Raw genomic sequence first — 22,871 nt, forward strand, 5'->3', positions numbered from 1 at the left:
GTATAATAGCAAAGGAAGAGAAACGCACCAGAGGAAGGGAAATACTTGCTTATTGGCTTGCATGTCCCATCTACACAGGGCCAGATCCTGGCTGATGTAAAGTGGAGCTATGCTGATTTACACCACCAGGATCTGGCCTACAGCATCTATTTTTAGTGGAGAAGAAACTCATTAAAAAAAATTTACATTAATCCTATAGAGCAGTGGTTCCCAAACTTGTTCCATCGCTTGTTCAGGGAAAACCCATGGTGGGCTGGGCTGGTTTGTTTACTTGTTGCGTCCACAGGTTTGGCTGATCATGGTTCCCAGTGACCACAGTTTGCTGCTCCAGGCCAATGGGAGCTGCTGGAAGCAGTGCGGGCTGAGGGACATACCGGCTGCTGCTTCCAGCAGACTGCTTCCAGCAGCTCCCATTGGCCCGGAGCAGCGAACGACGGCCATTGGGAGCCGCGATCGGCCAAACCTGCGGACACAGGAGGTAAACAAACCTGCCTGGCCCACCAGGGGCTTTCCTCACACAAGCAGTGGAACAAGTTTGGGAGCCACTGCTATAGAGGGAGAAAAAGTTTTAAATATGCCTTTATAAAAATTAAGGGTCAATAATTAACAGCTGCAAAGCTGTCATTTCACACGGGACCCAGCTTCTTAGCTACAGGCGGAAGGGAGAAAATGTCAAGGACACAGCAGGTATTTCAATTGCCTCACCTAACTGCTTCCTTCTGGGTTTAGCCAGGCTTGCACATAACCCCCACAGAGTTACACCTGCCAACCCCCATTGCCTTCACTGGCATCAGCCCCAATATAACTGGGGGCAGAGTTTTGCAGAGGGCGCTCATCTTGCTTACAACACACCCAGATCAAAAGCCTTGAATATTTCAGGAACAATTCAGAGTGCTCAAGTGACTCAAGGTCCAAGGTCAGTCTGTGGCAAAGCTAGGAAGCAAACTCAGATCTTGAGTCCCAGTCCAGTGACTGCCACCCTTCCTCCCTCTGGAATCTTATTTTCTTAGCCTGCTAAATATATATGATCTTGTTTGGTGTTCTCTTCACCCTTCATGCAACCTGGACTCTTCTATTCCTACTGTGCTGAAATAGAACCCCCTCCCTCCCTGAAAATTCTCATCTGAGGCTGCTAGAGGAATTATGCATAACAAGATGGCTGGGGGGTTATGTCACTTCATGAAAGCTGTAATTTCCCTGCTATTGATTTCCTAAAGATAAACTTGTGGTTTGCATGTGGTGAAAGCTAATTTAAAACAAGAAAGATGAGTCTCTCCAGAACACCTTGATTGGCAATTGTGATAAATTCCTATAATTACTATTGACTCCAAGAAGGATTTTCATTTGTTAAAGATGTTGCTGAAATGACAGCCCAGAAACGGAAGGAGACAAGGGAAAGCAGCATGCAGCTCCTGCCTTTGCCAAGTTACCCGAGTATTTAGCATCATGCAGATGTGCAAAGGGTCAGAGTCAAAGTACTTTGGCAAGCCCAGTATTACCAACTCCAATCATTGGAAAATTTGAGTCAGGCCACTCAATCATGAGCTTGGCTTAAATATAAGGGTTTCCCCCCTTAAAAAAGTTTTGGTTCTTCTTAATTGGCCTTCTGGTTTGGGCATTTAGGATTAGCTTGAAAAGGTGATACAAGTGTTTCTCTGCAACCATGAGGGCTAGAAGCTTATTTTAAAAAAGTGAAAGCTGAAATTCTTATGCATTCAACAGCTGAAGCTTTAAGATGGACACCAAGTAGAACCAACCCTCCCCCCCGCCCCCCACCACACACACAAACCTTCAGCTTGGGACCTTATTTAAGCAATTACCCTGACTCGAAACCATTGTACCTTCGCTGCTATTGGTACTCATGCTAGCTAGATCAGGCACATCTACACAAGCTGCAGTCACCGCCCCCCCTCAATCCAGTGCAGACACTCCAGGAGTTCAGATGAGCACCCATATGGCAGGCTGCACCAGTGCCGATCCATTTGGATCTGCAAACTCAGGCTGGAAACAGCACAGGAGCTGCCTCTTTGCTGTAGTTCTGTTTGGAACATAGTTGGGAGAGGGAAAAAAAACAAAACCACCACCTAAAAATAGGGAATGGGGTAGGGGGAGCTAGCCAATTGTTTGAAGCTTCAGTGAAAGTTCAGTTGGACTATCAGCTCGAGAAGCATATAAGTATTGTAGTGCAATATATGTATCATGGTCACAGGAGGAGCTTGAATGGGATACACCGTCCAGAGTGGGGAGAACTGAAAGAAAGTGTGGAACATCCTCCTCTCAGGGACAGCGAATCACAAGCTTTTGCCACTGAGCAGAAAACCCCACTGTATAGTGTAACCCACACACCGGGGTATGGTGTTCTGTCCCATCTAGTGGCACAGAGTCCACTTAGAGAGAATGAGTCTGCTCTACAGCCTTAGCTAACAGGCAGTGGGCTTTGAGCTCATGCTGTAGAGGCTCGTGTACTAAGCTCCAGAGGTCCCCAGTTCGATCCCGCCCACTGACGACTGGGGGTCTGTCGGCGTTACAATGGCACACCCTGCGATGATGCATTGTGCAAAAGCATGGAAGTATTAGGATGGAAATCAGAGTGCAGCGTAGACAACAAAAACCCAAAAAGCACAACTTTGGGGTGTTTGGATGCATGCGGGGGACCTGGTTGCATGGCAGGAGAAAGACCCTCCCAAAGAAAGCTAACAAAGTCAGTGGACCTTAGTACTGCCTTGGACAGACAAAAAATGGTGGATCCTTGCATGACAAGCAGACCCCCCACTTAACGAGATAAGGGGAAGATTCCAGTACATGCATAAACAAAGGGGACACTGGCCTTCCAAAAAAGAGTTTTATATTTATATATATATATATACACACACACACACACATATATACACACACACACACACACACACACACACAGCGCGCAGCTGCTTGCTCCCAAGAAATGGCTTGCAAGAGAATCCTCTGGCTTTTCTGCATGACACTCAAAAGCCACACTAGGATACCTTAGGCCACCTGCAAACAGTGTTTCTGCATTGAGATTTTTCACCCTTTAAATCTAGTCTGTTGATGGGCATGGAAGCCTCAGCCAGAAGCTCTGCTACTCACAGTCAGGAGGTGAGCGGTCATTGAGTGGCAGAGAGGAACAGAACAGCAGATAAAAACAAGTGCTTTGTAGGAGACTGTCTCTTGCTATTTAGGTAGTTGTTTGGCTGGTCTAGTTTCCTTTTCCCCCCTTGGAGATTGAGCACTTGATGGTAAAATACAGCCTTTATAAAAATGAAGGGTCAATAATTGACAGCTGCAAAGCTGTCATTTCACACAAGACCCAGCTTCTTAGCTACAGGCGGAAGGGAGAAAATGTCAAGGACACAGCAGGTATTTCAATTGCCTCACCTAACTGCTTCCTTCTGGGTTTAGCCAGGCTTGCACATGTCCTGTACATGTGCACATTGCAGACCACCCCCATAACCACCACATGTGAACAGTAAGCACACAAAAAAATGTTTGCATAAGCCACTCGCGTAACTACCCAGATCCACATCCCCATATATGAAATCACTGAGGCAAGTACCTAGTCATTTTTACACCCACATACAAGTTTGAACTTCCTCTAATTTTAAAGACTGTGGAAACTTTATTGAACTGCTAAACATCCCAGAGCATCTGACATAAGCTTCTGAGAATGAAGTTTCCTTTCCAGGATGTAAGAGAAGAAAATTAACAGGTGATTCATTCATAAGTGAAGGGGGTTTTTTGCACAGTTTGAACACTTCAGTTCTGATTCTAAGCTATGGATGAGCTGAGGGGCTTAGGACATGAAACATACTAAAGAGGCATGTCAGTATTAGCCTCGTTTTACAGAACAGTTACAGAAAGGTACAGTTGAGCCAGTAGCAGAACTGGAACTAGAAGCCAGGAAATCTGGCCTTATTCCCTGCTCTACTTTAACCTCTAGAGAATATTCCCTTCTTGGAGTTTTCCTTCTTTTAAAGGAGGCAGGGATGCTAGCTTCACTTTGGGGTGTGCTCAAGAAAGTTTGCAATCCAGATACTGTATGGATGTTTTAGCCAAGGCTAAAAGTGGGAGAAGAGATACTGACATCCTAACAGCTGCTCCCTGTAGCACAAATAATTTGGGGGAAAAGAGGAGCAGGAAGGAAGAGTTCCTCAAAATACTTCAGCTCTTTATTCAGAATCCATGAAGGAGGCCACGTTACCATGGAAATGGAGGGGGGGGGTTGTGTCTGCGTTTTCAATAATCCCAAAGGGGGTGTTTAATTGGAATCAACCACATCTTTTTAAACTGGAGAGAAATAAAAAGAAACTGCTGCCAGAAGAGGAACATTAAATTAAATAAAAAAATAAAGCCATGAAACAAAAAAGGAAATCAAAAAGAATAAATTTACAGCAACCAGCAAGGGATTCATTAGGGTTACAAAGCTCAAATCAATTTCCCTTCTATTGACATTAACGAGTTTGATGTAGGTCCAGCTTGAAAGCCAAACAGAGCAGCTCTCCCCCTCTGGATCCCCACAGGGCCCAGCAGCTGTTTGCAGATTGTTCCACACTGAGGGAACAAGGGCTTTCTTTCTGCCTTACATCTAGCTCCACCTAACCATACCAGCAATGAGAATCTTTTCCGAAAGTCTGCCTAACCTCTTGCCAGTCACAGCTTCACATTCCCAGCATGCCTAGACCCTCTGACTTGGATGTGCCTGTTTAATGGGAGCTGTTCTCATAGAACTAGCTTGGGCTGTGGCTAGCAATATTTTTGGGCCCAGCAGCTGATCCTCAGCTTTTATTATTGGATTAAAAGCGATATAGAGGCTCCAATCACTATCAGACCCCATTGTACATACACACCCACACCCCACCCTCCCAAAAGCTTACAAGCTAAATACACAAGACAAAAGTTGAGAGGAGAACCAGACAGAGGAAGTGACTTGCCCCCTGTTGCCTTTCATCCTGGTCTTTGGATCATAGAATATCAGGGTTGGAAGGGACCTCAGGAGGTCGTCTAGTCCAACCCCCTGCTCAAAGCAGGAGCTATCCCCAATTTTTGCCCCAGATCCCTAAATGGCCCCCTACAAGGACTGAACTTACAACCCTGGGTTTAGCAGGCCAATCCCTCCCGCCCAAGATGAGGGACATCTGCACCACTTCCTAGAGTGGAAATGAAATAAAGCTGCCTTACCACCTTATTACACAGTGGTGAGAGATGAAGTCTAGTATTCAGGGCAGGAGAGACTAGGAAGGGGTTTGCGTTGGCCTGCTAAACCCAGGGTTGAGAGTTCAATCCTTGAGGGGGCCATTTAGGGATCTGGGGCAAAACTTGTGGATTGGTCCTGCTTTGAGCAGGGGATTAGACTAGATGACCTCCTGAGGTCCCTTCCAACCCTGATATTTTATGAACCTTAGATCCTGCAACTCCCTGTGTGCCCTTGTGGAAAAGAGCTATTATATATTTGTGCCAGTAGCACCAAAAGGCACCAATGAAGATAGAGGGTCATTGTGCTAGGTGCTGTACAAACACTTAGTAAGAAACTAATCCTGGCCTGAAGTGCTAGATTCACACTCAGAGCCTCATGCTTCATAGGGAGCCATTCAATCCTGCAAGCCAGAAGAGGTGCTGTGCTCATCTCCCCCAGCTGGAAGTCATTATGTGAAGCTACTAGAGTATTTTCCCCTCCATTTGATTCTTAAGCTGGATCTTCAGTTCACAACACACCACCCACATGCCACCTAAAAAAAATCAGAAATCTGAACTCATGCCTACCTTCTTCTTACCCTAAACTAGCCACTGCCCAGCCCCCACCCACGGCACCTTTCTGAGAAAATAGAAACAGTGAGAGAAAGAGGGACAGCTGTAACAGATTTTCCCTACTGAAGTTTAAACCTTCACTCTGGACATTGAATGGCTGGTCATTTATGCCGCCAATTCGAGGTACATTAGACAACCTCCATAAGTGCTGCTATGAAAAATGGTAACAGAGATCAGAAGTGATTGGAATGCAGACAGGACCCTCAGCTCTTGGTATAAAAGTGATTAATGAAAAATCCCCAGCATCCTCTCTCCTCCCTGCAAAAGGAGGAGTGAGCAAGGCTGACAAGAACAACTGCTCCTCATGTGAGGAAGATAATAGCAGGAATGATACGTCTCCAGGAGATTCCCAAGGCCTCATGCTCATGTAATAAATGCCCTTGTCGCTTTCAGGAAACATGAAGAAAGATCACTAAAGCCAGTGAAAGTAATGAGGGGGAAAAAAAAAAGATTCAACCTCAGAAGTGCTCCTGTTCCACTTGCTTCTCACCTTCGTTTGTTCTGCAAAGTGTTTTCTGAAATGAACAAGAGTGGCACAGGCAGGGCCCTGGGCTCATAAAATGACAGTCAAAGCGTGACAGCAATAAAGCCTGGAGTGGGGCTGCATGCTGCAAAGCCACAGATCTTAAACAGCATGCTACAGAGAGCTGAGATCACAGAGACACTGGCATGGCATTGTAGCACGAGACCCTTGTAGACAGGTAATTAGTTGGTTTCTAGGTGCGAGGAAGTCCTTGTGGTTAAGACACTGGACTCAGGAGAGCTGGGATCAATTCCTGACTCTGCCATGAACTCCCAGTGCAACTTTTTGGGCAGGTCAATCTTTTAGTGCCTTGTTTTCCCCCCACCCCATTCCCTTCGGTACAATGGAGAAACCCTTCACAGTTATGACTATTTAGATTGGAGTTCTTCAGGGCAGGGACTGTCTCTTACTATGCATATGTGCAATACTGATCATAATGGGGCCCTGATCTTGGTTGGAGTGGCCAAGACAAGTAATAAGGACAAACACTAACTAAATTCTAAGTATTTACATGATCAGGGCAGAAAAGATTAGGATTTTAGCCATGGTAAAATTAACTGGACTGATGATCCTTAGACATCAAGGACCCAGTTCTCATTCACAATAGAGGCCCTTTATACTGCTCTGACACCCGTTATATGGTCAGCATATATTGTCACTGCAAAAGCATTGTAAAGGGGCCTTAGTGTGTATGAGAATCAGGCCCACAAGTCGTCTGTTTATCCACAGGACAAGTATAGCACAAGCAGAGAAGTAGTGTAATCTTCCTGCATGCACACACTTTAGCTATCACACGCTACAGTGCGGGCCTTGAGGCGTGATAGGAGTCAGAGGACAGTTAAGTCTCCATGGCCTACTCATTCAGGGAACCGATGTGTGATCATTTGTTCTTTGAGAACTGGGTCAAGCCTCCTTCATCTTAAAGGGATATGGAGGAAGACCCATGATTTGGATCATTTAGATCTGAACTCGACAGAGCACTAGGAAATATACTGCAGGGAACTATCCTGCACTGACCAGGAGAGACCTACTAGACCATCTAGTCTTTTCCAGCTCTGGTTTTCTGTGATTCATTTCACACACAGCACAGAACAGATGCCGAACAGTAATGACTTTGGGTCACATGTGGTGAGTCGGTGGGAAATAGGGCTCATGGAAAAGTTTGAGCAGCTTATGTTTCCTGCATCATCTACATAAGGAACTTGCATTTTAAAAGCTCAATAATGTAATCCCATGGCAAATGAGGAGTTTGGGTGGTAACAGTGCAGCTCTCATTTGGGTGGAGCTTTTTTTTTTTAAAATAATAAGAGAACCACCCACACAGAACACACACACAGTGCAGCACTACTTACAAAGGCCAATGAGTTGAATAGCAAGGGTGCTATAGATCAGGGCACTGGAATTGTGCAAAGGTAAGCAGGAAAACCTGCAGGTCAGTATAACTTGGTGCAGGACTGGGATATCAGGGGGTGCTGCAGATCAGGATTATGGTCCATCAACAAAAATTGGTATCAGACTTGTGAGGGGGAGGATAGTCTAACAGCTAGCCTAGAACTTGGGAGGCCGCTCTTCAATTCCCTGCTCTGCCCTAGACTTTATGTATGCAAGTCACTTGGTCTGTGTGGTTCAGTTCCCCTGCATAAAATAAAGGTAACAGCACTGCCCTTCCTCACAGGGGTGTTGTGAGGACAAATGCAAAGACCGGGGTGCTACAGAGATGGGGATCATGTGAGTTCCTCAGTTAGGCCCTCAACTGGTTTGATAGGGGAGGTATTGCAGGTGAGGAGAGCAGGGCCTTGGCAGAGCTGTGTGATCATAGCCAAACATGTAACTAGTTCCACATGCATCACCACTTCAGGGAGGAAGAACATTGCAGATACAACTTCAGTTCTGCTGTGCCTCCCATTGCAGTGCATGGAGCAAATAGGATCCTGAGACTGGGGCTATAGAATATGCTCTGTCATCAGTGGGGAATACCCCATACGGATGGGGTTGGACAAAGCTTCATTTCACCTTCTTTCTTTTGAGCAATATCAGCCAGCCAGAGAGATGCAGGCCAAGTGCACCTAGATCTGATGTGGCTTTCCCCACCTGAACACGTCCGTTTACCTGCCGTCACATCCTATTAGGCCCAATGGATCTCGCAAAGCTGGCTCCAGCCCTTCAAGACATTTCCTTCTAAAGGGAGACAAGGGAAGGAAAACATCCAGCAGCAGTGTCATTTAGTAGGTCATACTTCAGGATCCTGGAGGGACAGGCAATGAGCAGCCTCCTCCTCAAAAGGGGTTGCTTTGGTGCCTGGGATTCATACAAGGCTGTAGCATCCATGGTCTCTTTTCCTTTGCCAGGATTTCAACCTACAAATTATGATGCTCAACTTGTTTCAAGGTGTTTCCTTCTATCCTGCTTTAGATGGAAGGGAGAGAGCAAGTTCAGTTCCTCACCCAAACTTCATACCAAATCCTACAAGTAGTCCCTCCGAAGTCCTCTGTGATCCCTACACCTGGAAGCATCATCAGTTCATGCTTCCAGTTGTGCTGGGTCTTCAAGCCAGCTGACAATCTATAAACCATCAGATCATGCAGCACCGCACCCAGATCAGTAAGATGAGTATAATGGTTCCTTTCTTCCCCCATTTGTCTGTTTTGTGCTTTCTTTGGGGGTAGGGACTGCATCACTATATGCCAGTACAGCTCCTAGCACAATGGGGCTCTGATCTTGGGGCCCTGAGAGAGTGTTCCCACAATGCTAATAAGGAATGATAAGATCATAAACTTCCTCACCATCTGTTTCCCTTAAGTCAGGCCCAGTTGCAGAGCTGGTCAGTTTTGGGGGGCTGGATTTTATCCTTTGTGACCTTTCCATCTCATGCTAAAAGAGATAGCTGGAAAAGCAGACATCTCCCTTCCCATTGCACCACACATTCCCACAATGGAAAGGCCATTCCTTTCATAGCCAGACAACGTGTCAGATTAACTGACATGAGTTGCCCTTTCTCAGGCTAAGACATCAGCTTCAGTGTTTTCCCTCTTTTTTATATGTCCCTCCCCATGCAACAAGAGGCTTTTTCTACCTCTACTGAAACATCACTTTCTCCCTAGCAGGGAATTTGGGTGGAGGGAAGCTTGAGGCCCAGATCTTGTTACCATTAAGAAGCCAGAAGAAAAACATAGTGAACTGTTGTAGCCCTTCATGTTGTAGCCCTTCACTGGAACAGCTGCTACTCAGAAGACTTGAGGCAAAGTGAAGAAGTAGTAAAGTCCTGGCTCTGTTGAAGTAAATGGGAGTCTTGCGTTTCACTTTTAAGGATAAAACCCTGGCCCCCTTGAATTCCTAGCCCTTTCTTTGTTTACCCCAGCTTTCATGCTAACCAAACAGAACCTACACTGAAAGTAGGCAACCGGGAGGTGTGATTGCAGATCAAAGCTAGCTCAGGCAATAATAGCAATGAGGCTACAGCAGCATTGTTAACTACAGGGATGAGGCCCACCTGCCTAGGACCCTGGGTACATATGCACAGCTACCAGCCATGGTTTCACTGCTAGCATTGCTCAAAGCTAACTTTGGTCTAGCTAGTTTGTGTATGTCTGCACATACTGCAATCAGACCTCTCAACTGCAGTGTAGGCATACCCTTAAATTCATGCAGCCAAGTCTTCAAGAGTGGACAGTGATTTTTGCACCTTAACCAAACCCCTTTAAAAGGGTTTCAAGTTATCTGAAGTGCTGAAAATCCACAGCGCTAACAGAAGCTCATGAGATCTCAGGTAGATGAGACTGAAAACTGGAGTTTCCATCCCAGGGGAAAATCCAATATGATTTGTTTTTATTCCAAACTGGGAGGAAAAGTCAAATATATTAGAAATTTTACATGAAATGGAAAAAGTTTAAAAAACAATTTAGAAATGTTGAAGTATTTCAGTTTGAAAAACAATTGACGTGTTTCACTGTGGGTCAATTCAATGTTAAACAGAGTCCACCCAAACTACCACCTGCCTCATGGGAGTTGTAGTTTGGGTGCCTCATGCCCCCATTCTTCTCTATGGCTCAGGCTAGCTTGATGGACTACATCTCCCATGATGCACTGTGGTCCCATCTTCTGTGATACACCCCAACAATCTCTGTGCGCCTGCTTCTTCATTGGTCTCGTGGGGATAATAATGAACTAATTACTCAAAGGAACTCCACATGTTTGCAGAGTGCTGTGTGAGAATCATCATCTCAACTCTTCCTCCTAAGGGCATGAGCCTCCAGGTGGTCCATACACAGAAGTATACATGTGGGGTCTCATTTTGATCTCACTTATGCTTGTTTCACATTGTAATCCCACTACATTCAGTGGGGTCACTCCCAAATTACATGGGTGTAAATGAGAGATGGGTCAGACCTGGAGTTTGAGTTTCTTCCCTGTTGTCACAATGCAGTTACTCCAGATTTACACCTTTATCATTGATATCTGTCTGACCCAATCACTGGATATCTCACTTCCTGAGCTCTTTGCCTTGTCTCATCAACTACTTCAAGGGGGGAGGGGGAGAAAGAAACAGTCCCAACTCAGTAACAGAAAAAGGGGAGCTGATTTTTGACTTGTTATATTTGCATGTATATTACAGATCTGTGATCTTGGACATCTTTCGATCATTCTCATACGTACAAAAAAACCTCCCTGATTCTCCTTTAATGGATCTGCAGCAAGCCTTTCTCCTCCAAATCACCAGCAGCTGCCATAGCTGCTCCATTCCAACAAACAGAAACCTTTTCTCTGTGACATTTAGATCTCCCTTTGTAGCAGACTCAGATATTTTTACTGTTAAAAGCAGCCTGCACAGCTGGGCAATTTCATTACTGCAAATGTTATTACAGCAAGAGACTGTTTAAGACAATGTCATTGGCAGGAAGATATGCCTTAGCAACAGGCTCAGCTTGAGTGAGTGCCTGGATTCATCACAGCATAAACTGGAACCTTCAGGCATCAGAGTCCCTCATGGAACAGCAATTTCCTCCAAAGGAAAAAAAATACAAGGTGCCCCAGAGCCCTGAGGGCTGAGATTTTCAAAGGCAATTATGGGAGTTAGGCACCAGCTCCCACTGAATTTAGATTTGGGCTCGTCACAGGTTGGGTGATTGAACAGGAGCAAGAAGGGAACCTTGCCTCACTCTAGAGTACAACGGTCCCAGTCCTAGGCCCTTAAAGAAAAGGCAAGAGCCTTCTTCTCTTCCCACATCTGGCCCTGAGGTCCACAGGATCATTGCTCAGAAGATACTTCTTGGAATGGGATAGGCTGGACTGTTCTCACCCACTTCCTTTTCTTTCAAGGGCCAGTACAGGGCTCATGAATCATTTGGGCAGCTTTGGAAATCCCAGCCCAGGTTCTTTAGCCTAGATATTATGGTCGGAAATGGAACAAGAAATGTATGGTGACTTGTAGATCTAATAGCATCCCATTGGGCTAGGGGCTGTCTGTGTATATAATAAAAAGAGACTAATAGGACATATAAACTCCACCAGCATGGAAGGGGATAAGGAGCTGCTTTTGTTTGGAATAGCCCTGCCCTACCACACCTGCAAGTCATGCCAGGTTTGGAGGAGTTTAAGGGAGGAAGCAGTAATGGGCAGTCCTGAAGAGGGAGCAGGTGGTTAAACTTCCCAGCTTGAAGTCTAGTAGCTAGCAGAGCCTCTGCCCTCACAGAAAGGGAACACAGGGGCCCTGTGCTAAAGAAGGGGGAAAGACTATTTATACATTGTGCTTGGAGGCCCAGCAAACACCAGATGGACTGGGGCCCCTCTGAAGAGTTCAACTATCATGACTAGAACTTCCCATGGGCAGGGTTTCCCCCGTCCTGTGCCTTTGTGTTTAGTCCTGGCCTTGGATTTGTGTTTCCACTTGGAAAAGGGGAGAAGTCAGGAGGCCTTGGCCAGGGGGCTGAGGACCTGCCATTGAATGTTCTTGCTGGAAGACCTGAACTTGTGTGCGCTCACTTGCTATGTAGCATCCGAAGGGGGTGCTCTGGTGGACAGATCCCTGACAAACCCTGCCCTGAAAAGCGGCCAATCTTAGTAAAATATGTAAATAGGGACAGAGGAGGATATATGCTTTACCTGCTCATAGAGGGCCAGATCCTGGCTCCACTGGGGTCAGTAGGAGTTTTGCTACTGACCTTAGTAGGACTAAGACAAGGACCCGAATCCTCAAGTGACTGAGCCAGTGTAGCTCATTCTCCCCCCAACCCCCAGGCAAATTCCACTTTGCATCAATACAGAGGCACCCATTTAGCGCAGTAGTGAAGCCAAGCCCAAAGTCTTAAAAGATCAGTCTTTATAAGGTGTGAGGTTCTCAGATGCTATGGTAAATGAGGCCATTACATACAGCTCATTTGACCCTGCATTTTGACTGTGCGCTGCTCTCTCCCCCAGTTAGAATCTTGTATTCAAGGGGCTAATCTAAAATGCACTGAAATCAATGGGAGTTTCTCCCCCACACATCAATGAGCTTTGAATCAGGTCCTGGCTTCCTTTGCTGACAAGCCCCTAGCTTTAGTGAAGTCAGAAAGAAAGCATCTTGATTTAACACATTTTGGCACCAACTTATTGTTTTTCTGTCTTTTAGGTCCCACCCCCCCCCTTCCTTTCTTGAAGGCCAGCAACTCAAATCCATCCCAGATTTCAGACACTAACAAGGCAGCATCTGACAAGTAGAAAGCATCCACGAGCAAATCGGAGATTCCCAGCTCAGTCATCATAAATGCTACAAGTTCTCTACAAAGCAAGTGGCTTCAAGACAGGGTTTAAGACCACTGTCTCCTCAGGTCTCAGAGCTGTAGGACGACTTGTTGGGGACCTTTGGTTGCCGGAGGAGCCAAGTTGAGCTCTTGTGATGAGATCCATTTTAAAAAAAAAAAAGGGGGGGGGGGAGGAGAGGAGATAAAACAGGCACCAATCAATAAGCTTCAGTAGGCTTTAACTTCCCTTCTGGCTGATGCTGCTATAATCAGCACCTGAAAAACAGTTACCTGTCCTTCCGTCCCAGGGTTTATCTATCATGTTTCTTATAGGGAAGCATATTTATTTTGAGGGGATTGTCATCCTGGACTGTAGTCATGGCCAGACAGCTTCTGTCTCCTCCCTGGTGCCTAGCATGCAGCAGCATGGGGGAGTTAAATAGAACACTTAACTGTTAAGAGCTTGCAGGAGGAGGATCACTTACAGCTTTGCTGTTTCCTTTGTGAGACTATATCCCTGAATGAAATTTTCACCCCCTGGCTCATGCGTTGGGAGGGAGAGAGCGAGCAGGATCATCATAAAACTTGCAGTAACACCTTAGTGCTTCATTTGGGAAAGCAGCATGAGCTAGTGGTTAAGTCACTGGTATTTGGGAGACCTGAGTTCTGGCTCCAGTTCTGCCACTGACTTGCTGTGTGGCCTTGGGTATGTCACTTTCTTTCCTTTCCCACCACTTGTCTATTTAGATTAGGACTATCTTTGGGTAAAGACAGTCTTATACTACATATGCACAGCACCTTGCACAATAAAGCCTTGATCTCAGCTGCAGTTGTGGCAGTACTGTAATATGAATAGTTCACTATTGTTGCAACTTCCAGTAGCATCTCAATTTTCTTACGCAGAGCCTTTCTGCTTCACCAGCAGAAAAGAGTTCCAGACAGGCTGGCATAGCATTAAATCAATCTTGAATGTTGCATGAAATCAATCTTGAATGTTGCATGCAGTGCCACACATGCTGGCTAAAGATTCACTACCCCTCAACAAGGCAAATAAGTGTCTCAGAGGATAGAGAACTCAGATTCCTAAAACCCTGGACAGCATTCCTTAATCAGAAGTGTTTTACCTACTGCCTGACATCACATACGTGAGATCCCCATATTCCCACACCTCTCACATAGGCATGACAGCCACACCAAGTGCATGTGTATTATACACACACTTCACACTCATGCATGAGCTGTACACCACACAAGGACATGCCACAGCTCACATACCCATGGATGACACTTGCATGCTGTCCACATGTGATTCATGCACAGCACGTCTGTGACTTGCTCACACCTCACAAACCTGCATGATGTGCACCAGGCATGAGTAACATACACAGAGCTTTCCTCACATGTGACACACCCACGTTTACACAGAAGGCTATTTAGAGGGCAAACTTGCCTATTTTCAAATTATTCCTGGAAGGGTAGAGGTGTCCTGGAACACTTTCAACCCAAATCGCACATTAGGGACCACACTACTTTTCATACTAGAAGGATATAATTCTCTACATACTAGAGTCATTCTAGGAGCAAACACATACAGTCTCCCTTACAAAGGGCTTTACAATCCCCTGAGCCTCTGGGTTCCCTGGAAAGTTTACTTAGTTATTTTTCCAGAGAGATGTCTTTTATTTAGATAGGACTCATACCACTGGGGAACTCAGCACAAGCAGCAAAGACAGCCCTAACATGGCATCCTGCTTCTACACCTCTCCTACATCAGCATAGCCTGGGAAGGGGATTCTCCTTATGCAAGTCTCAAGCCCATTCCATCTGCTATAGGAAAAACCAGGGTCATGCCATCAGACAGCACCTCTTTAGCACAGACAAACAAATCTGAAATGATAGTGTCCCATCCAGCAGACCCCTCTGTAAACACACATCCTTACCTCTAGGTCACCTCTTCACATCTGGACATGGCATTGCAGGGTTCTTTGCCTCACCCACCAATTGGCTGCCAGAGCAATCATACCCAGCTGATCTCCTCCCCAGACTTCTGGGTCTCAGCCCTCCAGCCAAATCACACAACAGCTCAGTCCCCTTCCAATAGTCACCTCTAAAAATAGGTTCTTCACTCCCCTGAGCTCAACTTCACATACAGCAGCTCCTTCACCCCTCCCAGGCTTGACTTCAATTCCCTTTGAGCACTACCTCAGAACTCATCCGCAGGAACCTATCATGCTGCCTGGAAGGCTCTCCCAACAAAGTTACTCCCCTTAATAAACCAGTCTTCCTACCACTGTTGAGGGCCCAGCTCTGTTTAAGAAGTGTGCTCCCTGCTTCAGCCCCACAGCCGGGGGTGGTTGGGCTTTCTAATTAAGCCCCATCACACCCAGCTGGGATCACTGATTAGCCCTTATGTTGCCAGATCATCAGGGAGGCTGAAGGTCAACTGCTAAGTCATGGACCAGGCTGAGCCCAGCTTGCCTCAAAGGGCCAGCCAGCCTCCGACATCATGTTCTCTGCCACATCATTACAGAGGAAAACACACAAGGGGTGGAGAGACATTTTATCACATTCGAAAGTGTTTCCCAGTCTTACCCTTTCCAGCTCCAATGCAGTCATGAGGTGATCATGAAGAGATGGATATGGGTATGCAGAGAATGTTCACCTCGCACTGGCCTGCTGGCTAGCAGACTGCTGCTGAAAGAGAAACACACAGATAAATTCAAACCCTCAGAACACAGTACCTAGCACAATGGGGTCCTGCTCCATGACCAGGGCTCCTCTGATCATAGTAATAAATACATAAACCTTTTCCTTCCTCCAGCAGTTTCCAGCTCAGGCCCACTACGTGCTTTGCAAACATTCCTTCATGAAGTAAGGCAGGTCAGGAGAGGAAGAATGTTGACTGGTTGGGGTGTTAGCCTGGGGCTTAGGAGAATGGGGGTGGGGGGCATAGCCCTGCTTGGCTACAGATTTCCAGTGTGACCTTGGACCACTCACTTAGCCTCTCTGTACAGTAAGAATAACTGCACTTCCCTACCTGACAGAGGTGCTGTGAGGATAAAAATGTTAAAGGTTGGATGCGCTGAGCTGCTATGGTGATGGAAGCCTTATCTGTATCTAGGCTGTGTTCTCTTCTTCATTTGACAGACGGGAAATGAATGTGATTTGCCAGGTCGTAATTCTTTTTGGTATTAAAAGATGTTATTTGTATTACAAGAGACCCCGTCCAAGACTGGGTCCCCATTGTGCTGGGGAAGTGACAATTCCCCACCTCAGAGAGCTTATAGGGAACTGAGGCACAGAGAGGCAAAGTGACTTGATACAGGTCACATAGTAAGTCAGTGGCAGAGCTCAGAAACGTTACCCCGATCTCCCAGCTGCCTCTCCCTACCAAGCTGCTCTTCTTTTCCATCTAATGAACTGGAAGCTCTTGGGGTGACTGCTTAGGCTGAGTCACATGGACACTTGTCCCCTCTCAGGCCTGTGTACTCCTGCCTGACGACACCTCTCTCCTGCATCTACTTATGCATTTGCCCCCCAGCCCTGGGAATTCTGAAACCAGTTAGAAAGTGATAGAATACTACATCCCTCTGGGTCCCCATGATTACATCCCAGAGGCACTGCAAACAACGCTCAAGCTTCCAAGCATGTCACTTGCCCCCCAGATAACCCTCTGCCACCTTCCTTTGCTCTGAGGTCCCAATGGATCAACAGAGGTAGGCTGCTGCCTGGTGCTGCTGGCTCACTTGCAGGGTCTGATTTGCTGCTAAGATGTATCTGATGTTTACAAGAGACTTTGCGAGGGAATCCATAGGCATAAGGGTCTGCAAACAGGGTATTAAGCTGTCGCTCGATTCACCTGCTCTGCTCTATGGCAAACAAGTACAGCATCCATCAGTCATTTCTCTTCCATTTACACACACACACACACACACACACACGCCCAGGGAAAACAAAGCTTTTGTTGACCTAAATCTGCAAAATAATGATCATAAAATGTACCATATGGGTGACATCCCCTCTCTCTAAGTAACTATGGGGACCTGCTTTTTTGAGCACTGGACTCATTCCTCTGAATCTTTTGCCTGAATAAACATTGTCCGCTGTTACTAACCAATTTGATGTGAAAAGTGGGAGGCTGAAATGCAACCTTCCTCCCCCTCTGGGTCCTACAGAGAAGCTGGATGGGAACAGATCTCATGGCCCTGAGCTGGGAAGTCCAGACATAGTCACATAGAGTTTGGGTGGTGGTCACCTCTCCCTTGTTATGAATGCAGTAGATAAACTCATGTGGCAGAATATTCACTGGACTTACCCAGCTGTGGCATTGCCTGACCCCTAGGGCCTATGTACAGCCCCCTCTTCAGAGAGTGCCTGCTTCCCACACCTGCCTTTGACTGTCACATGCAGACAGCAGGTGGGTCAGGTTCCATCAACTATCCGTCACTGCAGTATCCAGGGTCTCTCTGCAGACAAGAGTCTACCACACTGAGACATCCTGCTTACTCCCTCGGATACCTGCTAGGCAGGGGTCCCATCCTACAGAGCCTCTTGTATTTTCTATCTGCCCTTCTGGTGCACTCTGTAAGAGAGACCCAGCTGAAATGCTTCTAACAGTGTCCTGCATTCATGCTGCTTTCTTACCCCATACCACCCCCCCTTCCCACACCCTCTGAGCTCCCTCCTTTTGCACGCCTGCTTCTCAGTTAAGCCACCCACCTGCGGTCACAAGAGTGAGATGCCTGCAAGCAGCATGGAAACTTTTTTAAAACACCATAATAGAGGCTCAAATTAAATGTATAACAAAAAAAAAAAACAGCAAAAGGACCAAAAAAAATGTCACCATGGCTAAACAACAGACTAAAAGAGGTGGCTGGAGGTAAAAAGGCATCCTTTAAAAATAGGAAGTCAGATCCTACTCAGGGAAATAGAAAGGGGCATAAACTCTGGCTTAGTGAGGTGGCAAAATTTGCAGATGATACAAAATTACTCAAGATAGTTAAGTCCAAAGCAGACTGTGAAGAGTTACAAAGGGGTCTCACAAAACTGGGTGACTGGGCAACAACATGGCAGATGAAATTCAATATTGATAAATGTAAAGTACTGCACCTTGGAAAACATGATCCCAACTATACATACAAAATTATGGGGTCTAAATTAGCTGTTAACACTTAAGAAAGAGAACTTGGAGTCACTGTGGATAGTTTTTTGAAAACAACTGCTCAATGCGCTGTGGCAGTCAAAAAAGAGAACAGAATGTTGGGAATCATTAGGAAAGGAATAAATAATAAGACAGTTAATATCACAATGCCACGATATACATCTGTAGAACAGCCACACTTTGATTATTGCATGCAGTTCTGGTCACCCCATCTTAAATAAGACATATTACAACTGGAAAAGGTACAGAAAAGGGCAACAAAAATTATTAGGGGTATGGAAGAATTTCCATATAAGGAGAGATTTAAAAGACAGACTGTTCAGTTTAGAAAAGAGATGACTAACAGGGATATGATAGAGGTCTATAAAATCATGAATGATATGGAGAAAGTGAATATGGAAATGTTATTTACCCCTTCACGTAATACAAGAATCAGGAATCACCCAATGAAATTAATAGGCAGCAGGTTTAAAACACACAGAAGGAAGTACTTCTTCACCCAACGCAGAATCAACCTGTGGAACTCATTGCCAGGGGATGTTGTGAAGCCCAAAAATATAACTGGGCTCAAAAAAGAATTCACTAAGTTCATGGAGGATAGGTCCATCAATTTGGAAATAAATGGAATTTAGCCAAGAAGGTCAGGGACGCAACCCCATGCTTGGGGTGTCCCTAAGCCTTTGATTGCTAGAAGCTGGGTCTGGGCGAGAGGGGATGGATCACTCAATAATTGCCCTATTCTGTTCATTCCCCCTGAAGCATCTGACACTAGCCACTGTCAGAAGACAGGATACTGGGCTAGATGGATCATTGATCTAACCCAGTGTGGCCATCCTTATGTACTTATGCAGTGGCTTTAACCTTACCCTGCTGCACTGCAGCCATTTATACCCTCTCCAGTACAATCTCTCTTTCTGCCCGCCTCCTTCTGTGATCGGTCTATTGGATGGCAGATGTTCAATGAAACATGTAAATCCTCCCTTGTTTATGAGTGAATATAATAAACTCTGGCTACTGCGCTTTCCAGGTGGCCGTTGGATGCGCTGTGTTTAGTGCATAAATACCCAGTGATTGATCTCTGATCTTTAAAATAAGGCTGTGAGATCTGCATGCATCTGGAGTCCAAAGCGGGGAAGCGGCAGCTCTAACACTCCTTAGACACTGCTATTTATTCCCTTGTGTTACATTTTCTGTGTTTTACTGCAGTCGAGACAATGCACACGATGTGATTTATGTATAACCAGAGCAGCCCCCAGTGGCTGCATCCGTGAACTCCTTCACCGAGGTGCCTGTTGCCTTTGTCTCTCTTGCAAGCTCTGTGAGGCTCTGTCTCCCTAGCCCTGGCATTGAGCCCAGCACAGAGAGGGTGTGCTGGGGGCGGCCTGCACCTTGCCTATTGTGGGAATGTTGGGGGCTAATTTGGCCTCCAGAGCAGATTAAAGCAGCCCTTGTGCCCTGACTGCAATAGTCCCTCTGGGCATGGGGGTACCTGCAAATAGCTAAGGTTGGCCACCCCTTCTAAATCCTGCAACCCACCCCCAGCATGCTGCTGGCATGCGCTCTGCACCAGGGGCTCTTGCGGGAAGAGAGTATAGAGTCAACTATGCCAGACCCCTCCCCTGGTGATATTCTCCATGGGGCATCATACGGCTGCTTTTCCACCCCTGTTTCTCATGCAAAGGGGCCACAGGCAGTAATGAACTCTTCCCTCTCTCTCTCTTTTACATTGTCCAGAATGACCTGAGGTATCCTACGAGTCCACGTTGTATTCTTGACACAGCATTGACTAGGCCAGGGGTTCCTCTCCCATGTCTCCTCTCTGGGAGGGTGTAGGAATAAAGGCATCATATACCGATTCATCCCTGGTGTAGCTCGTGTCGACATTGATGGCATTACATCAACCGAGAATTACCGGTAATTTAGTCCGTTGTGGCTGAACATCGTCTCAACAAGGCTGCAGACTGGTATGTGAGATAGGCTTTTGTGACACCTGAATTCTGTGAGCTCCGTACACCTGCCATCTCCCCGCCTTGTATCAAGATAGGGGGATTAAGGAGCTGAAGTAACTCCTATTCCATGAGGCATGCAAAGGTGGCTGGTAAGGGCCAGATCCTCAGCTGGGGCAAATCAACCACCCAGTCCTGAATGCAGGAGTCACCACAAGATCCAAACCGTGCTCATGTTTCCACTAAGACTGCAGACATATGCTGAGCTGCTCCTGATCTTTACAAGAGACAAGCTTCATAAGAAATGCACTGAGCCACTCAGCAAGTAGAAACCCCAGCTGGGAAGGAGGGAGCAAATCACTTTCTGCTCCAGGACCAGTGTTTAGGGAGAAGTGTTGGGATTGGTGGGGGGGCAGAGTATGTACATAGCTCCATTTTTCATATCCGAGCGACTTCCCTTAACTTAATCAGGAGGTGGCTTGTTGACATTTTTACTCTATGTGGCTCCCCATGCATTTCAAAGTGCCTGAAATTTCGTTATGTGAAAGGCACTCACTGCCTCTGCTCGAGTTTGGCTACTTTTCAAAGCGTTTCCACTATTATTATTGGAGTAGAAACATGCAGAATGAAAATCTTCCCGCTAAATGACCAGTAAGTGCCCTATAGGCAGCACTAAGCCAAAACATTTATCCACCTGATTTTATTTCTCAAAGATTTTTTTTATTCAGATTTACACATGAGTGATAGAACATTAGAAGCATTTCTTTTTCAATGTGAACTGTGTGCTGGTGAACAGTCCTTCACTGGTGGCCCAGGGAAGCAGAGACCTCTGTTTATCCACATTAAAGGTACTGTACCGGGCAGTGGAAGTGCAATCTTCCCCTTACACTGCCTGGCCAATGACACTTCTCTGCCATGACACTTCCAGGAATAAGTGGGGAGTTCAGTCTCTATCATGTTAGGTAGAGTCACAGTCCTTATTCTTGAGGTGGCATTTTTTCAACAAAACAACTACAGACAAACATGCAGGCTTCCACAAAACTTGAGTTCCAGTCTTGTCTCCCTCATTTACCAGGAATTATATTTTCTCTGGAGCACCATGTAGCATGTAGAGATTGGATTAAATACTGCAAGTAAATATATTACCATCTCCAGGTCTATAATATTTTTCACTTCTCTGCTGAGACTACCAGCAAGGGGGGAAGATGTATTAGGGACTCCTGTCCACTAGGTACACGCTTCTATGTAATTATAAGGTCCCAATCACCATAGTATCTAAGAGCCTTCCAAATATCAACAAATCCATCTTCCAGTATGCTGTAATACTATCCCCATTATACAGATGGGGGACTGAGGCACAGAGAGAGACTAAGGGGCAGATATTTAAAGGTATCTAGGTGCTTAACTCTTGATTTCAACTGATTTCAGTGTGAGTGAGGCACCTAAAGACCTTTAAAAATTTGGTCCTAAATGACTTGCCCAAGGTCATGCAGCAAGTCAGTTGCAGAGCTAGGGACCAAACATAGCTCTCCAGGCTGCTGCCGTAGCCACAAAATTATGTGTCCCTTCCCATCAGTTCATTTCACATAAGTCACCAAACAACATCCAGATGGCAAAAGCTTTTGATTACTGCTGCCCCAAACCAGTGACCTCTATGCAAAGACCCCTATAGCCCATCAGCATTCCCTGGAGACATGGATCATTCTTGCGGGGCCATAGGTATGCAGAGTATTTTACCACCATGCCAGGTCCTTGCTGCAAAAATCTGTCTCCTATTTAAGTGACGATAACAAGCAGTGAGGGCAAGAGCGGGAGGGAGAAGAAAGGCTATAGTGCAGTGGTTCTCAACCCATGGTTTTCAGGCCGCTTGCAGCCCAGTCAGCACAGCACGGCGGTGGCCCCTGTGACATCCTCAGGGCCATACAGATAGTATGTGTATTGTGTGCACGCAGCCCACATAACACACAGATAGCTGCGGATGTGTGGGGCTTCAATGGGGGTCAAAGGGAAGGATCAGCAACCCATCTCTTTCCTTCTGTTGTGTGGAGCTGCCAACAGCTGGCTGGTTTTCCTACAGACCGAGGGCCTGGATACCCCACCCTAGGAGGCAGTGAGGCTGCTCTTGGAGGGGCAGAATGGCTTCTGATGCCTCCAGTGGACGGCGGTGGCAGGCTGTGCCTCTCTTCCCCATCCCTGGAACTGGCTGCAGCAACATAGTCATCAAAGGTATTACTCACGTTCTCGCTCCCTCCAGTCAGCACCATGTGGGTAACCAGCTAGTTAACACAGGATCTCGTCAGACCTTCCTCGGCAGGCTGCTCTAGCTACCATTTCAGAGGCACCCTGTGGATAATTACACAGCAGATTGATTTGGCAAAACCAGGAAACAAACGTTAGTGAGGGATGGGGCTGAAGCCTCTCTGAAGGATGTGATAAGTCCTAACCAGCAAAAAGAGGCTGGTGGTTTCCCCCAAGAACCCACAGCTCCCTGGGAGCATCTTGGACCCAAACTCTTGCCCTTGTGCATGTGGTCTTCTGTAGAAATCAGTGGAACCGCATGAGATTATCCAAGGTCTCCTTCCAAACATATGTCCAAGCTTCCTCCCGCCTTGCAGCCTTCTGTCCTCACTGTGATCACTGCGTTTTAAAGTGAGATGTTAAAACAGTGCTCGCACTCCTGTCAGGGAACCCTGACTTTGCAC

General features: G+C 46.3%; 1 long non-coding RNA gene across 1 annotated transcript in view; it reads right to left on the reverse strand.

Annotated features, from left to right (window-relative positions):
• Positions 1 to 22,467, reverse strand: part of LOC140903467 (uncharacterized) — a 60,651-nt gene extending 38,184 nt beyond the window's left edge. The window contains exons 1-2 of the long non-coding RNA XR_012156250.1: positions 22,407 to 22,467; positions 15,655 to 15,753 (exon numbers count right to left, since the gene is read on the reverse strand). This is a non-coding gene — a long non-coding RNA (uncharacterized lncRNA). The remainder of the gene's footprint in view (positions 1 to 15,654; positions 15,754 to 22,406) is intronic.
• Between the last annotated feature and the right edge of the window lie 404 nt (positions 22,468 to 22,871).

This window comes from Lepidochelys kempii, chromosome 26, assembly GCF_965140265.1.
Source record: "Lepidochelys kempii isolate rLepKem1 chromosome 26, rLepKem1.hap2, whole genome shotgun sequence".
In the NCBI taxonomy this organism is placed as follows: Eukaryota; Metazoa; Chordata; order Testudines; family Cheloniidae; genus Lepidochelys; species Lepidochelys kempii.